We start from the raw sequence: 16,529 nt of genomic DNA, 5'->3' as shown, positions 1-16,529 counted from the left end.
TATGTAGTTATATATGTGTTGTTGTTTTTTTCAAAAGTTTGTAATATCAATTTGTATGCTCCCCTTCGAAGAAGATGGGGTATATTGTCGATCGGTCGGTCCGTCCACCAAATGGTTTCCGGATGATAATACAAGAACGCTTAGGCCTAGGATCATACAACTTCATAGGAACATTGATCATGACAAGCAAATTACCCCTTTAGATTTTCAGGTCACTAGGTAAAAGGTCAAGGTCACAGTGACTCGAAACAGTAAACTGATTTCCGGATGATAACTCAAGAACGCTTACGCCTAGGATCATGAAACCTCATAGGTACATTGATCATGACTGGCAGATGAACCCTATGGATTTTCAGGTCACGGCGTCAACGTCACAGTGACTCGAAACATTATAATTGATTCCGGATGATAACTCAAGAACGCTTACGCCTAGGATCGTGAAAATTCATAGGTACATGACTGGCAGTTGATCCCTATTGATTTTCAGGTCACTAGGTCAAGATCACAGTGACTTGAAACAGTAAAATGTTTTCCGGATGACAACTCACGAATGCTTAGGGTTAGGATCAGGAAAGTTCATGGGGTCATTGGTCAGGACTCTAGGTCAAAGTTCAATGTCACAGTGACCTGAAGCAACTACAATTGACAGCCCATTCGGTTGGCATGCGTGTTTTACATACAACCCTTGTATTCAAATATTTTATGATACCAGTGGTGTTAAGCGTGTTAAGAAGAGTTAGTACTTTGTCGTTGGGCGACAGTTCTCTCGGGAAGTAAGAAACAACTGGTTCCCTTTTTTGTAATTTCATCTGTTTTACAACTGGTTCTCACCTGACAATATCCAACTATATCTTATGGTTAGAAACATTTTAGCAAACCACACCATAATACCCGCTTCTGAGGACGGGGAAAACGAAATTGAGTGTACTGGCACGACCCGTACGACCAGTTGCACATTCTTTGAGGGTTGACGGCCGCCAAGATTAATGTCAGCTAAATTAAAGGAAATGACAATGACATAATATCATACACAGCCCGAATAACAACGAAGCCACACCACCGCCAGTCTCCAGGGTGGGTGCGACAAGTAAGCTGCTATACTAATCCATCGATTACATTTGCGACAAAGGGAACAACCATATGAACAAAGAACGTAAAACCACTCAATGGGTGTGGCAAGGTCAACGAACATACGCACGAGCTGAAGCGCTATCGCTGGGACATTAATGGAATTACCGAAACTAGGATTCGGAGAAACATCAACAGACGAAGGGCATACTATATGGTTCAGCGGTGAGGAGTATATAAATGTCCACGGGTTGCTTTCATCGTTATGAAATATGTGAGCAACAGCGTTATGATTTGCACCCCAGTCTCCAGCAGATTCATTTCTATCCGTTTATCAGAGAAACCTCCTCACAACAGGTATATGCACAAATAGCTGACTACCGAGCCGAGAAAATTTAACAGTTCTGTGAATAATTCGAACGCAAGAAAGACATCGTTATTGACCAAGGCGACTTGAACAGAAAGGTTTACCAAACGCATACCAAGACTGGTCAGGGACTGTAGGTAGATTTGGCTTATACGAGACCAACGACAGAGGTTTGAGACTGCTTGAGTTCGCCAGAAGCCACAATCTCACCCTTGCCAACAGCAAACAGACATGCTCCAAACGGGGAAGTACAAAACAAAACTGATTTCCTACTGGCGCAGCATTAATTCCAGTGCTGCATCATAAAGGAAAACACAGGCGCGTTTCCTTGCGCATACATTAGCAGTGACCATGTCTTAGTGCTCACCACCTTCGAGCTGAAGTTTCAGAGCAAGCGCATAATAAAGAACCCTCAGGTTAGATTTGGCATGGAGAAATGAACAGATCCAGTGAAAGTAGAGGTATTTCAAGCACATATAAGTCACCAGTTTGAAGCCCTGAACATCTTAGACAATGACATCAACACCATTAGCAACACAATAAACGATATCGTACTGGCATTGACCGAAGACGTACTCGAGAACAATAGAAGGAAAACAGTCATGGGTGACGATCGAAATCATAAATCTTTGTGGCAAAAGAAAAGAGATGGGAAATGAGAAGCATACGAGCCTGGACTTACTAGAAAGCAAACATGAAGGTAAGGTAGCAGATGAAAAATGCCAAGGAGGAATGCATTGAGGAACACTATTTCATCACCGTCGAATATATGACAGCATGCAGCAGTAAGAAGGCCAAACTCACCTTCACGACCCTCACGACGATCAGTTAGCCCAATGCCAGTATCGAGAGTGACACTGTCCTAAACCAATTGGGCGTTAATTGCGGTGGCTTCTACACCTACCCGCTTCAACCGTACTGGAATGTCCTTTAGAACGATCCCATACCAGAAGCTGACGACGAAACTCCGAACATACTTCAGGTAGAGGTGGATAAGGCAGTGCGTAATTTTAAGGCAGGGAATTCTCCAGAAGTAGACAACGGCCCTTCTGAGCGGAAAAAGCATGGAGAAGAGACAACGACTGCGGCATTGACGGCACTATGACAAAATATGTGGGAGAAGAACAAGTGGCCACACGTGTGGACCCAGTCACTGGTCATACACCTACCGAAAACCGAAAACATCAAGTTGTGCGTGACAATGGCTGGATTCAGAGTTAGGCGCAGCACAGTGGAGCAGATCTTCTCCTGCATACTCATCATTGAAAAACACCTGAAACACGAACGTGATCCGTACCACAACCTTATTGAAATTAAGACAGTTTTTGACCGCGTGTGGCATGATCGCCTATGACATGTTATGAGAGGACTGAGACGAACGGCTGCTGCAAATCATTCAGGAACTCTGTGAAAACGTCAACAGTGCACTACGGACATCAAGGGGACTTTTTCAGAACATCAGTTAACGTCCGTCAGGGATGTCTGCTTTTTCCCGTATTGTTCAACAGTTGTCCTGGGAAGATAATACAGGAGAGTAGGAACACCACAACTCTATGTCCAAAGTTGGAAGACCCATATTCAACTTGAGATGCGCTGATGGCATGGACCTCATGGGTGGCATCAGCAGTGAACTTTAAGATCCCCCAACATACTCTATAAAAGAGCAATAGCATACGGGATGGAGGTCAGTACGGAGATGTCGAAGATCATAGTGAAGCGAGAAGCTAGAAGACATGTCATCTTCAAATACTTTGACGAAAGCCTATCCAAGGATAGTACCAGTTCCCTTGTAGTTTCCATCCTACTCTACGACTGCGAGACCTGGACGCTTCACGCGGAAACATAACGCAGGAAACAGGTATGTAAACATAAATGTATCCGAAGACTGCTCCTCATCTCTTATACGGAGCCCATGATTATTGTGTACGTCCGGAACATGACTACAACACGTGTTTGTCAACAAGAGCTCGTACTTGCGACTTGAAATGACGCAAGTTGGCTTAGGTTTTACACGTCACCTGACACGACTCCCCGTTCTTCAGGGCACACTAGAGGGGCGTCGAAGTCGAGGCTGTCAGGAGTAAAGCTGGATAAATTATGTGAATAAGTGGACATCCCTTGCCATAAATGAATTACTCTCAGCAGCACACAACATACTTGACTGGAGAAGGATTTCTGTATCGTTGTCACTCATTTTGCCCCCAACGGTAAAGCCGGTGAAGGGATTGATGATGTTGATGATGATGTGTTAATCTTAAAATGAATAGATTAACTTTCATTTTAACATGAGATTTTATTTAGAAGACAAACGGCGATCAAATTATTACAAAGATGTGGATTGTCTTCGTGCAGCTTCTCAATCAGACAAACAGATTTACGACATCCAGTTTTCAGTAATGACTGAAACCTGCATTCTTGGAACATGTGTATATCTTTTCGAACGTCTTTAAACAAATAATTCTGACACACAATTCGGCACCAATAAAGTGGATATAATGTACACACTACGTGTTTATGCATAAATAAACAACTGTAATTATCAAAGCTTTTTATTCGGAAGGCATATTGATACAGTCAAATAAACGCGCTTGATTGAACTCAATTGTCTTATTAGCATAATGCTATCAACACAAATAGTCGTTATACATGTTTAATGCGATATACAAAGAAGTCAACATATTAGAAGCTTACCGTGTTAACATTCTTTAAATACATGTACAGTTCTAGGGAAATGTTTAAAACCAATTTAACGTTCAACACGTGGGGGAATGTAACTATAAATATTAATAATATCCATGCACTATAACAATCTTGTAAAATGTTTATTTTTGACAACAATCGTTTGCACAAAATGAAAATCGAATGCAACTATATGCGAAGTGGATGTTCAAGTGTGCATGCAGGGTTTTGTCAAATATCTATAAATTTATATAAAATATTTCAATATAAATTAAAATAAGAGTTAAGAAGAACATATGTGGAAAAATACGAAATAAGCCAAATATGTAATTCCGAAATCGAAAATCTCTGTACAGTCGAATGAATTCGCCAGCATGCATGTACAATGTGAATCATGCGACACAAAGACACAACTTTGTTTTACGGTTCATTTGAATTTCCTGCAACGATATATATTCATACGACACACGAAGAAGACGAATGCTTCAGTTATCTTAGGAAACTATGACAAAATATCTTCGTCAAAATCGACTCGGGGCGCTAATTTGTCTTTGCTTTATTTAATGAAATTCTTCTTCAATGTATAAGTTTTCTTGCCTGTTTTGTTATTGTAACATTTTTTATCAATATATTACAATTTTACACATATACAAATCGTGTATACACGCTTAAAGGACAATTGATATGGCTATAAAATTGAAGAACTTCTTTCTACATTAATATTGTTTCTACAGTTTCAATGACATTTCCGTCAACACTTTACTTTTATTTACGGTATTTTATTTTGAAATTTTGGACAAGCTGAGGTAAATACTCTGTATGTGTTGTCCGTGGAACTGCCACATTGCCTGATGCCTGATTCGTGATTTGATTTCATTAACTTGTTAATATCGCCCGTGCAATGCAGATTGGGATTGCATGAAATATTGTATATGCTGTGCAAGAAAACACATGTAATTTCAAACTCATGGTTGCAATACAAATGCTGATATACATATGGTTCAACTTTGCATAATACTTTGAATGCTGTTTAAAAAGGGTACGACTTTTGTTTGTTCATAATATAAGTTGTATTACTTTGTGAACAAAAGTCAATATACATTGACTAAAACAATAAATACAACTAACTGTAACTACTTCAGTGCCAAAAGTATCTCTTTGAAACATACAAACTCACATATATGTAATACACTTGAACATATTAACCTGAATAAGTATCTTAAAGTCGTCTACCATGAATAAGAGAAACACTAAACACGAACAATGTAAATTGAATGTATGTAAGTAACAAAATTATCTCACATATGTCAGCATTATTACTAATGAAGGCACGTTAATGCTTTTTTTCCCGTAATAAAGGTTCTTATGTTGACAGTGACTAATGTATTATGCGCTTGCAGTACACACCATAATTCCGGTTGTTAACATTATTGGTCGTCAATATCGAAAAGTGCGATTGGAAACAAATGTGGGTAAGGAGAGTCTGATATGGAATACGGTTTCTTATTTCGGACAATTTAAATGTGCTTTCATCAATCCGACGTATACTAGGCAGACCGTGTTCCAATCCTAGAGGTAGTCAAAGTACAATGACAAAGTGCAATTCGGTATAGTATTGCTTACAGTTGTATCTTTTATTGCAACAAAGAAGTCATATGAAAATACATTAAATGTATGCATTTATATATGCTTTACCTTTCACGCACACTACTGACTGTCCACTATAAGTTCGTGTCTTACAATTTACCTTTCAAATATTACGACTGAAACCGTACAATTAATGAAAATAAAAATTGACATTAATTTCACAATTCTAAACGCTATGCCAATTTGTCAGTTATTCTTACGTATATGTATTATTATATAGAATGTTAAATAAAGGAAGCGTAATACTTTTGTAATTTAACAAGTCCCATTTATAAGAGAAGTTCTCTTTATTGGCATAATGTGTTAATACATTTGATTAGCTTAAATCAACCTTTAAAATTGTAAATGATATTTAGCAACACTATTCTTACTTTAACAAACATGAGGACATTTAAATTTAGTTAGAAAATGAAAAAAGTTCAATGATATATTCGAAATGATTAGCACTATAATGCCATACTATATAGCTATAAAAAATTGCACGCTTGGGTACTTGATTAGCGTCTATGCAATTACAAATAAAGGCTTCCTTTAAAATGCACAATGCATGGAAGTTAATATTTGCTAAAACACTATATTGTATGGCGGTCTAGTAAAGCAAATCCGGCACCTGGGATCGCAGAACTATTAAGGACATGCCATCGTTTCTGAATAATATTTAAGCCGATGTAACTGTGCCAGTATTTGCTGGTTGTATAGGTTTATTAAACTCGTATATTATGTTATGATTATCTATATAAAAGCATATACATGTTATGTAAATAAACACTGTTTTATTTATACGACCACATACATAAAACGTATAGTTGTATACATATGAAACATAAATGCGAAACTTTGAAAGTAACAGCTTTCTATGTATAATCTCAACTCGTTTTCGTTTTATTGACACTATACATATACTATTATAAGTATAGAGGTTCGCATTAACTAAGAATAGTTTAAAGTAGTTCTAATCGTATTTTATGTTTCAGTTCTATGTCTCAAGCGTGTATGTTATATATTAGTCACACATCAACAGATCATATGTATTATTACGGCTGTATTGGTGGGTAAGCAATATACTTTAGCCATACACACACGTTTTTTTCTCGATTGTATACATTTTCTTATACCGTGTGTGCATATTTTTGCGTGAATCAATGGCATTCAACTGAACTATTAAATAGTAGGAATACCATATTCTTTTGTATTATTATTATTTTGGTCGTGCGTTTTAAAGTATTATGCGGTACAAATTTAAGTATGAAAGGGTACAGGGACAAGGATCCATAGGTTGAGTCATGGAGAATTTCGCATATGAATCATGTGTTCCATTTCTGTAAAATGCTTGCAATTGAATGTGCTACTACATATTGCATATACATATTGTATCGTTTTGATGTATCTTATTGTTTCGCTAAATTTGCAATTTTGTACATACTTTTTAACTGCATATTTGCTTTTTTAATCAATTGCGGATATTACAAATTACATAACTTAAAAAAGCTTCTCTTGCATATTTTATGCTCATGAAAATAGATATAGTTGCTTAAATTGCATCACCATGTTATTGTATGTTTTGACTTTTACTTTTCTTTCTCTGTTTTTCATGGCCGTTACTGTCACGTATGACTATGCATATTTGTATTTTTGCTTATTTGTTTTGACGATGAGCTTTACATACTTAAGTTGCAAATAAACAGTTATTTTATGTTCTGATGTAGACGATTACACGGTCATCGCATCTACTTATGCATTCTAAATTGTCGTATAGCAAACTTAATTTTTTTTATTATATTTGGCTTAATGTATCAATTTCGTGGCAGCATCTAATTTAGTTGAAACCTATGATACGAACGAAATATTTTCGCTGATTGTATATAATATACTACACTTTCCAGTACCTGAAAAAAGCGTAACTCATTTAAAATGGATACCGCTTACATGTAATCTTGATTATAAACAGTTATTTTCAATTTATGAAATGTGTTAAGACAAACTATAGTTGCAAGTATGTATCAATACAAAACACACACACTTTGTTTTACGTATATAAGCGCGCAGAACCTCTCACTAGCACATACTTTATCACAAAGCAAGCACGTGAAAAACATGTGTATTTCATAGAATGGATGGTCAAACAAAAACAAACAACAGCACCAATTTCAATACAATTATGTTGCAAAGTTATCACTCACTTGTTTATTATGTACTACATCAAACTTTTGCAAACGTTCTGACGGATGATGAAAAAAAGAATGTTATGACTCAATATCTTACTGTTGTCAATACTTTAAAACATACAATCATACATAACTTGTTTATGATAATTATTTTAAATCCCAATAAATATGTGAATTTTTTGTATATGCACATTCCATTATTGTGGCCAAATAGGAATTAAGCTGCAACAATGTTGTCTACTCTGACTATTAATAACATCATAATAAACATGATTTAACTAGGCAACTTATTGTCGATGCATATTCGATTATCAACACACACACACATACACACAATATATATGTACACATTCAAAAACGGATAACCATTACCCTGCTCTAAAAGAACATAATACATTTTTTTCTCCGATAAATATGCATGAAAAAATATATAACCAATGCGGCAGATACATATATTAAAACAAATATTGGTTTGGAATTGCATTCATCTTCTAAATGGGAATTAATAATGTCTCATTTTGTAAACAATTTCAATAAACCAAATGTATCCTTCATATCCAAAAAGTATATAATAGAGGTACATTCATCGTGTGTCGGCGAACGCTATACTTAGCTTTAAACAATAAGTTATTATTTGAAATGAATAATAATGAAAAAAAAAGATGGCGGGAAACGTTCAAACAAACTTTTTTATTTGAAACATTTATCCCCCTCGAATATTTTTTCAGTTATTGCGCCCTTCTGGAAAACCCAATGTTTAACTAATGAGGTCGAAACACAGTTGACATCATGAATACATAATTAGTTTTAAAAAATCCGTTAAGGATAAAATACGTTAAACATCCTGACATTCAACAAATATTCCAAATGATAGCAGAACTACGGTTTTGGGTAGTAGTAACGGCAAACTACTATTATTATTAACATATCATGCAGCATTCAGTCTTTGTACCTAACGATCAGTTTTGATTGCCATATGAATGCGTTTTCTAACAAGAGCTATTAGATTGAAAGTACCTTATACAGACGTTTGCCGTGTTTGGACTTAATGTCATTTAGACAAGGGAAATACTTGCGCCAGCAGAGAAGACATGTTATAAAGGCGAAGTCCGTTATGTCTAAGTATGCCTAATACAAGCAGATGTGTCATTTGAAGACCCGACTATTGGTCATTCGCGCTAAGGTCTGAAGTAAGTAATGTGAATGTTCTCGAAGGTCTTATTTTTGTTGGAATTATATGTTCGTCTAATTAGACAACAGTTTTTTTATTACAGCCCCAAGATACAATGACCATCTGACCTGTTAAGGATAATACCATCATCTGGTTTGCTAACATAATGTTGATACTCGTGTAGCGTTCATTAATATTTCAAACATGGACGTGCGCAAAGAGATTTGATAATGGCAATTTTGATAATGCAGTGAATGGCCCATTCGTTCCTCTTTTTAACAGCCTGATGAATCATGTTTAAAAATGTGTGAACGTTAGAGCATTTGTTTTGGTTCCTGACATTAGTATGTTGTTAATCTGCTGTCGTGTTTTATGACATTATAACCGTATGCAATACGATGCACATATGTTGAAAGTGAATTGGCATAAGTTATTTGTATATAAAATATGACTAACTTGTATATTTTTTTTTCCAACTGTTTCTTATTGTTAAGTCGATACAGTTATAGATCAATTTATATAGATATTATTTGCTTTGATGTGAATTCGGCAACATAATGTTTTTTATTTTGGTGCTGTCAGGGAATGCACACAATAGAGAGCTCTTTGCGTTTCATCGGTATGTTTATCAAATGTTCGGTTAAAAAGTGCAGTTCCTGTTGAAACTGCAACACTGTTTAGATTAGTTGTCATTTAAAAACAACGTGTTATTGTCAAGTGTAATGTATTTTTCCCGGTATTTGTTATTTAGCTTTCATTCACAATACACTCAGAATAAAACTGAACCCATTCATTGACATTGAAACAGAACTGAACACTGGACACCTATGATCGGTTAATAATTGTCCTAACCACTTTTCCATTCCGCCTATGACCTTATCTGTTCCAGAAAGAGATTAACTTCTAGATTATCCTACATTTTGAAGCAACTAAGACTGTGGCGAACATAGTTATAAGACACATACCGTATGAATGATTTGCATTTGAATGCTGTCAAATTTAATTGCCTATTACTATCTTAAAATCATAAAACAATTTAGGAAGTTATAACGAGATAACATCATCAAGTAAAATACTCTTATTACGAGCAAAGTCAGATTGGATTGTAGGGGCAGAAAATAATACAAACTATTTTGCAAACGTAAAAAAACGCTGAAGAAACACAAATCTATATACGAAATAAAAAACACGACAGAAACAATTATAAACTACCAGAAGTTCTTAAACATGTTGCAGATGCCTACAAAAATGAATATGAAGCAGAACACAAAATTGATGTTTACGAACATCACATCCATAATAAATGCAATACAATTTATAAAGATAACCAAAACAATTTAAACGTATAACTATCCGATTTCGAACGTGCAACTGGTCCTAAGGAGACGATTAACAACAACAGTCCGGAGTCTGATTTTCTGTAGAATTTAATAAGATTTTCATGAACGTAATGAAATCATACCTTATCTACTTAATTCCTAGTGCTTTTCTTTTATAATTGGTGTAACACATAATTACAATAACAATGGTTTGTTAAGATGTATACCAAAAGGATAATGATGCATCATTCAAGATTAACCTGACGGCTGTCTCCCTCCCTAGTTTTGTCTATAAATGCGCTTCACAATTCGTAGAAAAAAGAATACAAAAGCCGTTTAAACAACATTATGAGCAAGGTGCAAACTGGCTTACTGAAAGGTCGACATATCGGTGAAATTGTTAGATGATTAGATGAGACGCTATATGCCGTCCATAACACATGATTTGATATTATGTTCGTATATCAATACAGTTTTGCTAACACCAGACCTTTATATTCAAATGTCTTCGTCACTTTAACGTCCGTGATTATATCATAACGTTACTTAACCTGTTCTATAACAATGCAAAATCGCGTATTGCCAATAATGGATATTTCTCAGAACTGACCAAAATTAAAAGAGATGTTTGAAAAGGCTTTCCATAAGCACCTCGTCTATGTATTATTCGATTAGACATTAAAACAGTCTCAATTTATTATGATCGAAACAAATTGTATATTTAATAGGACATATAAAAACAAAACATATTAATTATTTACCTGACGACGCTTGTTTTTAACACATGGTTAGCAACAAAGTTTAGACAAAACTTATTTCAACGTTTGATACGTGCGGAAACATATAAGGTCTGGCACTTAATGTTTGTGTGAGTTTGTGATTAACGTTAGCTTGAACTCAGCCCTTGCGAAATCCTTTGGCATAACTGCCTGAACCTGTATTTGTCTTTTATAATATCCGACACTTAATGCACAATATTGAACAATGTTTTACGATATAAAACACTCATTTGCTAAGATTTTGCATTCGAACCGTTTTCTCCTTGATTTTCTTTCTTTAAAATATGTATTTGCATGGGGTAATTTGTGTGTTCTGAAAAACATGTTCCCGTGCTTAATCCTGACGATAAATCACCATGGAATGAAATGAAATGTGGCAGTGACAACGACACTAATGATGTCCATGTCGTATCGCATTAAACTACAATAGCTCACCCTCCCCTACCCTAACGCCCCTCCCTCCGACCGACCAAACGGCAGAACGAAACGCACACACCCAGGCAGCACAACCACAGACCGCAGCCAAGCCCGCCCGCCCGCCACACGCCGACCGGGCAACCCGTCACGCCTCCCCCCTCCCTCCCTCCCTCCCTCCAGCCCTCCCCCACCCTCCCGCCCTCCCTCCCTATTGCTCCCTCCCTTCCTCCCTCCCTCCCTCCCTCCCTCCCTCTCTCCCTCTCTCCCTGACTCTCTCTCTCTCTCTCTATCTATCTATCTATCTATCTATCTATCTATCTATCTATCTATCTATCTATCTATCTATCTATCTATCTATCTATCTATCTATCTATCTATCTATCTATCTATCTATCTATCTATGTATCTATCTATCTATCTTTCCATCTACTCTATCTATCTATATATATATTATGCATTTGATCACCAATTTGTTTTACATTAAAATATAAACCACATTGGTATAACCAAGAATTGACAATATATTACTTCTAAAAGTCCTTATCACAACTCCTTGAAAACAACTTACGCAAGTTCATTAATATTGTTAATTTCATTTAATACACGGTAATACAAGGACATGTAAGGTTTTAGCTGCTAATGTGTCTAGTTTCGTTCATTTTACAATTGGAAATACATATTTTTATCAAAACAAATATTAATGTTAAGGGTCTTTTTGTAAGTGCATGTCCCATCATAATTGAAGGTACATTAAGACAGTTCGTAAAACGATTCCATCCATCAAACAATGTGTGTATCACTTATTGACATGCTTTCACTCCCCCAAAAATGTGTTCTATAGTTTCACTCCCAGGTTTGACATAAGGTGCATAAGACTGAAGTGGCATATCCTATTTTGAATAAAAGACAAGTCACTAATCTCTTGTTGTAATACAAGTAAACATAAGTGACAATTTATTTAAACATACTTTCGAGAACACATTTTTGGTAATTGTATTATACATTTGTTGTGTAAATATCATACATTGAATTTGAAACCAAGCATGTCATATGTCTGTTGGCTCCAATTAAATTGACATGCCGTCTTCATACTTCTGAATCTTTACTTGTTTTTACCTATCAAGACTACTTTAGTTTCTAAATTTTCGAAAAAATGGTTGAGCTATCTTACATTTCCAGAACAAATGTTCTAAATGCTCCTCTCCTTGTTTGCAGTAAACACCAGTAATGTTTATTTTATTCAAAATACTATTGTTTCCAAATAGTCTGGCATTGAAACTATATTTGAACCATTGGACCTTTTCATCATAGGTTATTTTCAGTAGCGCAAATAAACTATTCCTTTTTTCATAATTATGGTTTTGATGTTTGAACACCATTTTGCTTGAACTGATGGCTGTTTATTATTTGCATTTAAAATGGAGTTTAGCCTACTTGAACCTGGATCTGTGTTCATTACACGTGGTTATAATGAGAGAAAAAGTGTTTGTTTAATGAATTAAAATAATGTTCATAGTATACATTTTATTTAATATAACAAGAAAATTAGTGTCAATTTTGAATATATTACATATACACTGAATTCCAGCTACAAATCAATGTTTTCATTAAAGTCGTCAATATATGTGTATTATAAAAGTGAATGACAGAATATTTCCTCTGTGTTTAATGTCTATAAGCCACTGTAAAATACATAGAGTTTGACATTCAGTTCAATATATTTAAGGCTTAAAAAAACTAAATATAAGTTATGTTTTCTTTTTATAAAGAAAACAAAAATATATTTAGATTATAAAATTGAATAATACAATATTTTATTTGTGTTTTTCTTTGTATTTATCAATACAAAATAAAAAGGGTTCAACATTCTATTACATATATTTAGATATAATTATAACGGCAGTTTATGCATGTGTAGGTATCAAAATAAAGTTGAGTGATTTTAATCCTTTTCCCCTAAACTGTTATTTTAATGTACGTGCCAATCCGGTCAAAACATATACAATTGATCATGTTTAAATTTCCTTAACTATACTCCTTTAGTATTGTTGTAAACTGTATTCTTCTGTGCCCGTCTCAAACAAAATATAAAGCTTTATTGCATTTTAAATGATATCTGAGGAATAATGCAATGATATGTACAAGTGATTAAATAAGGACAGAGTAATTGTTTATACAATTGCAATCTTTCGTATCGGTGTTTACATTCTTTTTTCCTTTGTTTTCTTAATATGTTCCATTTGACAATGCTTTCATCATAATTGATTGTAAACAATTGTTCGTGGACATTTATTCAAAATGTTTTAAAGCTATGTTGCATGCAATTAAGTTTCCATTTTGTTTTCATGGTATAGCTTATATTTGTGCTTGCCAATAATATGTGTTTAATAGTTTTTTAAATGAGTTTAATTTACGTTACAACCTGAAATATTTGCAAGATTATGTATAACAGTAGAGGTTTCATTTAAGGAATGCTCAATACCGTCTTATAAAAATTATAGTATCGTCCACAAACTGGGGCAATGTATGGTAATTAGTTGCTACATCTGTTATATTCTTGTTATCTCTACATACAAGCGACACAATCTCAGCGCAGAGTGTGAACATAGTACACTATAAGGGATCAACTTGTCTACAGCCCTTTATATTTGGGAAAAAGTTATGTAAGTAACTACACAGAGAAACAGCTTATTTAAATTCTTTATATAAAATGAGAAAATGAACGTTTTATGTCTGGATTTGAATCAAACAAGGAAAGTGTATTTTGTACAAAGGACCATGCCAATATATCGAACGTCTTTTCGAAGTTATTTGGAGAAGTAAACACAGGATCTTAATGTCAAAAAATAACCTTGTATTTTCCCATATGCCTCTCCTTTTAATTAAACAAAATATGGTCATTATGAATTAACATGTCCATGAATAAGTTAAATCTGTTAACTTATTACTCCAGAGGTAAGTGTCTATTCGTAGATTAAAAATTGCCTTCAACTATGCATACTGTTCTTTAGTTATAAGCTCTGACATTAATTGCTTCCGGCAGTATGTGGTTTATGAATTTTTATGTGAGTCTGATACTTCACAACATACTTTGAAGATAGGTAAGAAATTACTCAAAGCGTATTCAAAGAGAACATGGTTATCTTGCATAAGCCGTATTCAACCCGTGTATGCATATGCCAAATATGAGAATACGTCAAATCATCATCTTGAGAGAAATCATTTTAATCCCCAAGAAATGTATTCGATGAAATTGACCATATGCATGTTTATTACAATAACATTTATATAAGACATCATACAACGTAAACATATTAAAGCATTGCAAAGGCAGTATTCATAAACAGTTATTATAATACCAATCATATGCAAGCGGTAATAAATATACGAATTATTGAATAGACTTTCGAGAAATGACCTTTACTCGAAAACAGAACATAGATACTTGGACATGCTTCAGATATGCTTTCAAACGTTCCGCGAATAGAAACCGAATACACACTGATGTATTAGAGAATGTGAAATCACATTCTGACGGTATTTAATGTTCCGCTTATTTTCCAGATAATCTATGCGGGGAATAGAAATGACATGAACATTAAAATATGAAAATTGCTGAAACACACATTTTAATCTTATAAAAAATCATACAAACTAAATAACTGGGGTAAGGATAGATAGATCAACAGACAGACAGACAGACAGACAGACAGACAGACAGACAGACAGACAGACAGACAGACAGACAGACAGACAGACAGACAGACAGACAGACAGACAGACAGACAGACAGACAGACAGACAGACAGACAGAAAGAAAGACAGACTGACAGACAGACAGACAGACAGACAGACAGACAGACAGACAGACAGACAGACAGCCAGCCAGCCAGCCAGCCAGCCAGCCAGCCAGACAGACAGCCAGACAGCCAGCCAGACAGACAGACAGACAGACAGACAGACAGACAGACAGACAGACAGACAGACAGGCTGGTTGATTACAATGACAAGATTACACTCGCATTCTTTAAAGTATGTTATGATAATGAGTCAATTACTAATGGTTCATGACGTGTTCAGTTTTTAATTGTATGTTACGCGTGATGTAAAATATACAAAGAAGTAGTGCATCCGTTCATTATAATAACAATAAATTCATAAAAAAAATACAAATCATATAATTGCATGGTTATTCGTATCATAGTGTTACTTTTTCTAAATTAAAAACTATGTATAGTGGTCCTTAATATGTTGAATATATTACAACCAATATTAAATTGCAAGGAAAAATATGCCAAGAACAGCTCGTTCATACACTCATAAACCTTGAATAACAGCGTTTAAGTTTCAACCATGCTTTGTGCGAAACAATGAAATGTAAATTTATATAGAATACTAGTTTAGCGTTGAATACAGAGAAGTTTATGTTGCGAGGCTTAGAACGCCGGGAGCGCGAGCCTTGGCGAGCGCTTTCGGTGTTCGAGCCAAGCAACATAAACTTCTCTATATTCAACGCTAATCCTAGTATTCTATTTATTCCATTTTTTTTCACGTGACATTTAACATAAATAGATCTAATAACCTTAACAATATTTTAAATTCAGTCTTAAAAGCGCTTAAAATCTAACGAATGTAACCATGCGTAGTGATATAAATGTTTTTGTTCTGGTACGCAAAAAAGTCTTTAAAAAATTCACACACAAACTGTAAAACAAGTACAAATATCACCATATTCAATTTTACGCAGTATGCGAACTGTAACACATTACGACCGCGAAAAGAAGATTTTACTTTACATAATTCATTTTATTTTCGAAAGAAAATGATCAAAATCCAATATTGCGGCGATTGCTCCTGACAAAACGATGTCGATGTCAACATACATGTACACCATCGACGACCTTGACAATTTCGACG

Source organism: Dreissena polymorpha, chromosome 9, assembly GCF_020536995.1.
Source record: "Dreissena polymorpha isolate Duluth1 chromosome 9, UMN_Dpol_1.0, whole genome shotgun sequence".
In the NCBI taxonomy this organism is placed as follows: domain Eukaryota; kingdom Metazoa; phylum Mollusca; class Bivalvia; order Myida; family Dreissenidae; genus Dreissena; species Dreissena polymorpha.
Note: the sequence above shows the minus strand (reverse complement) of the source record.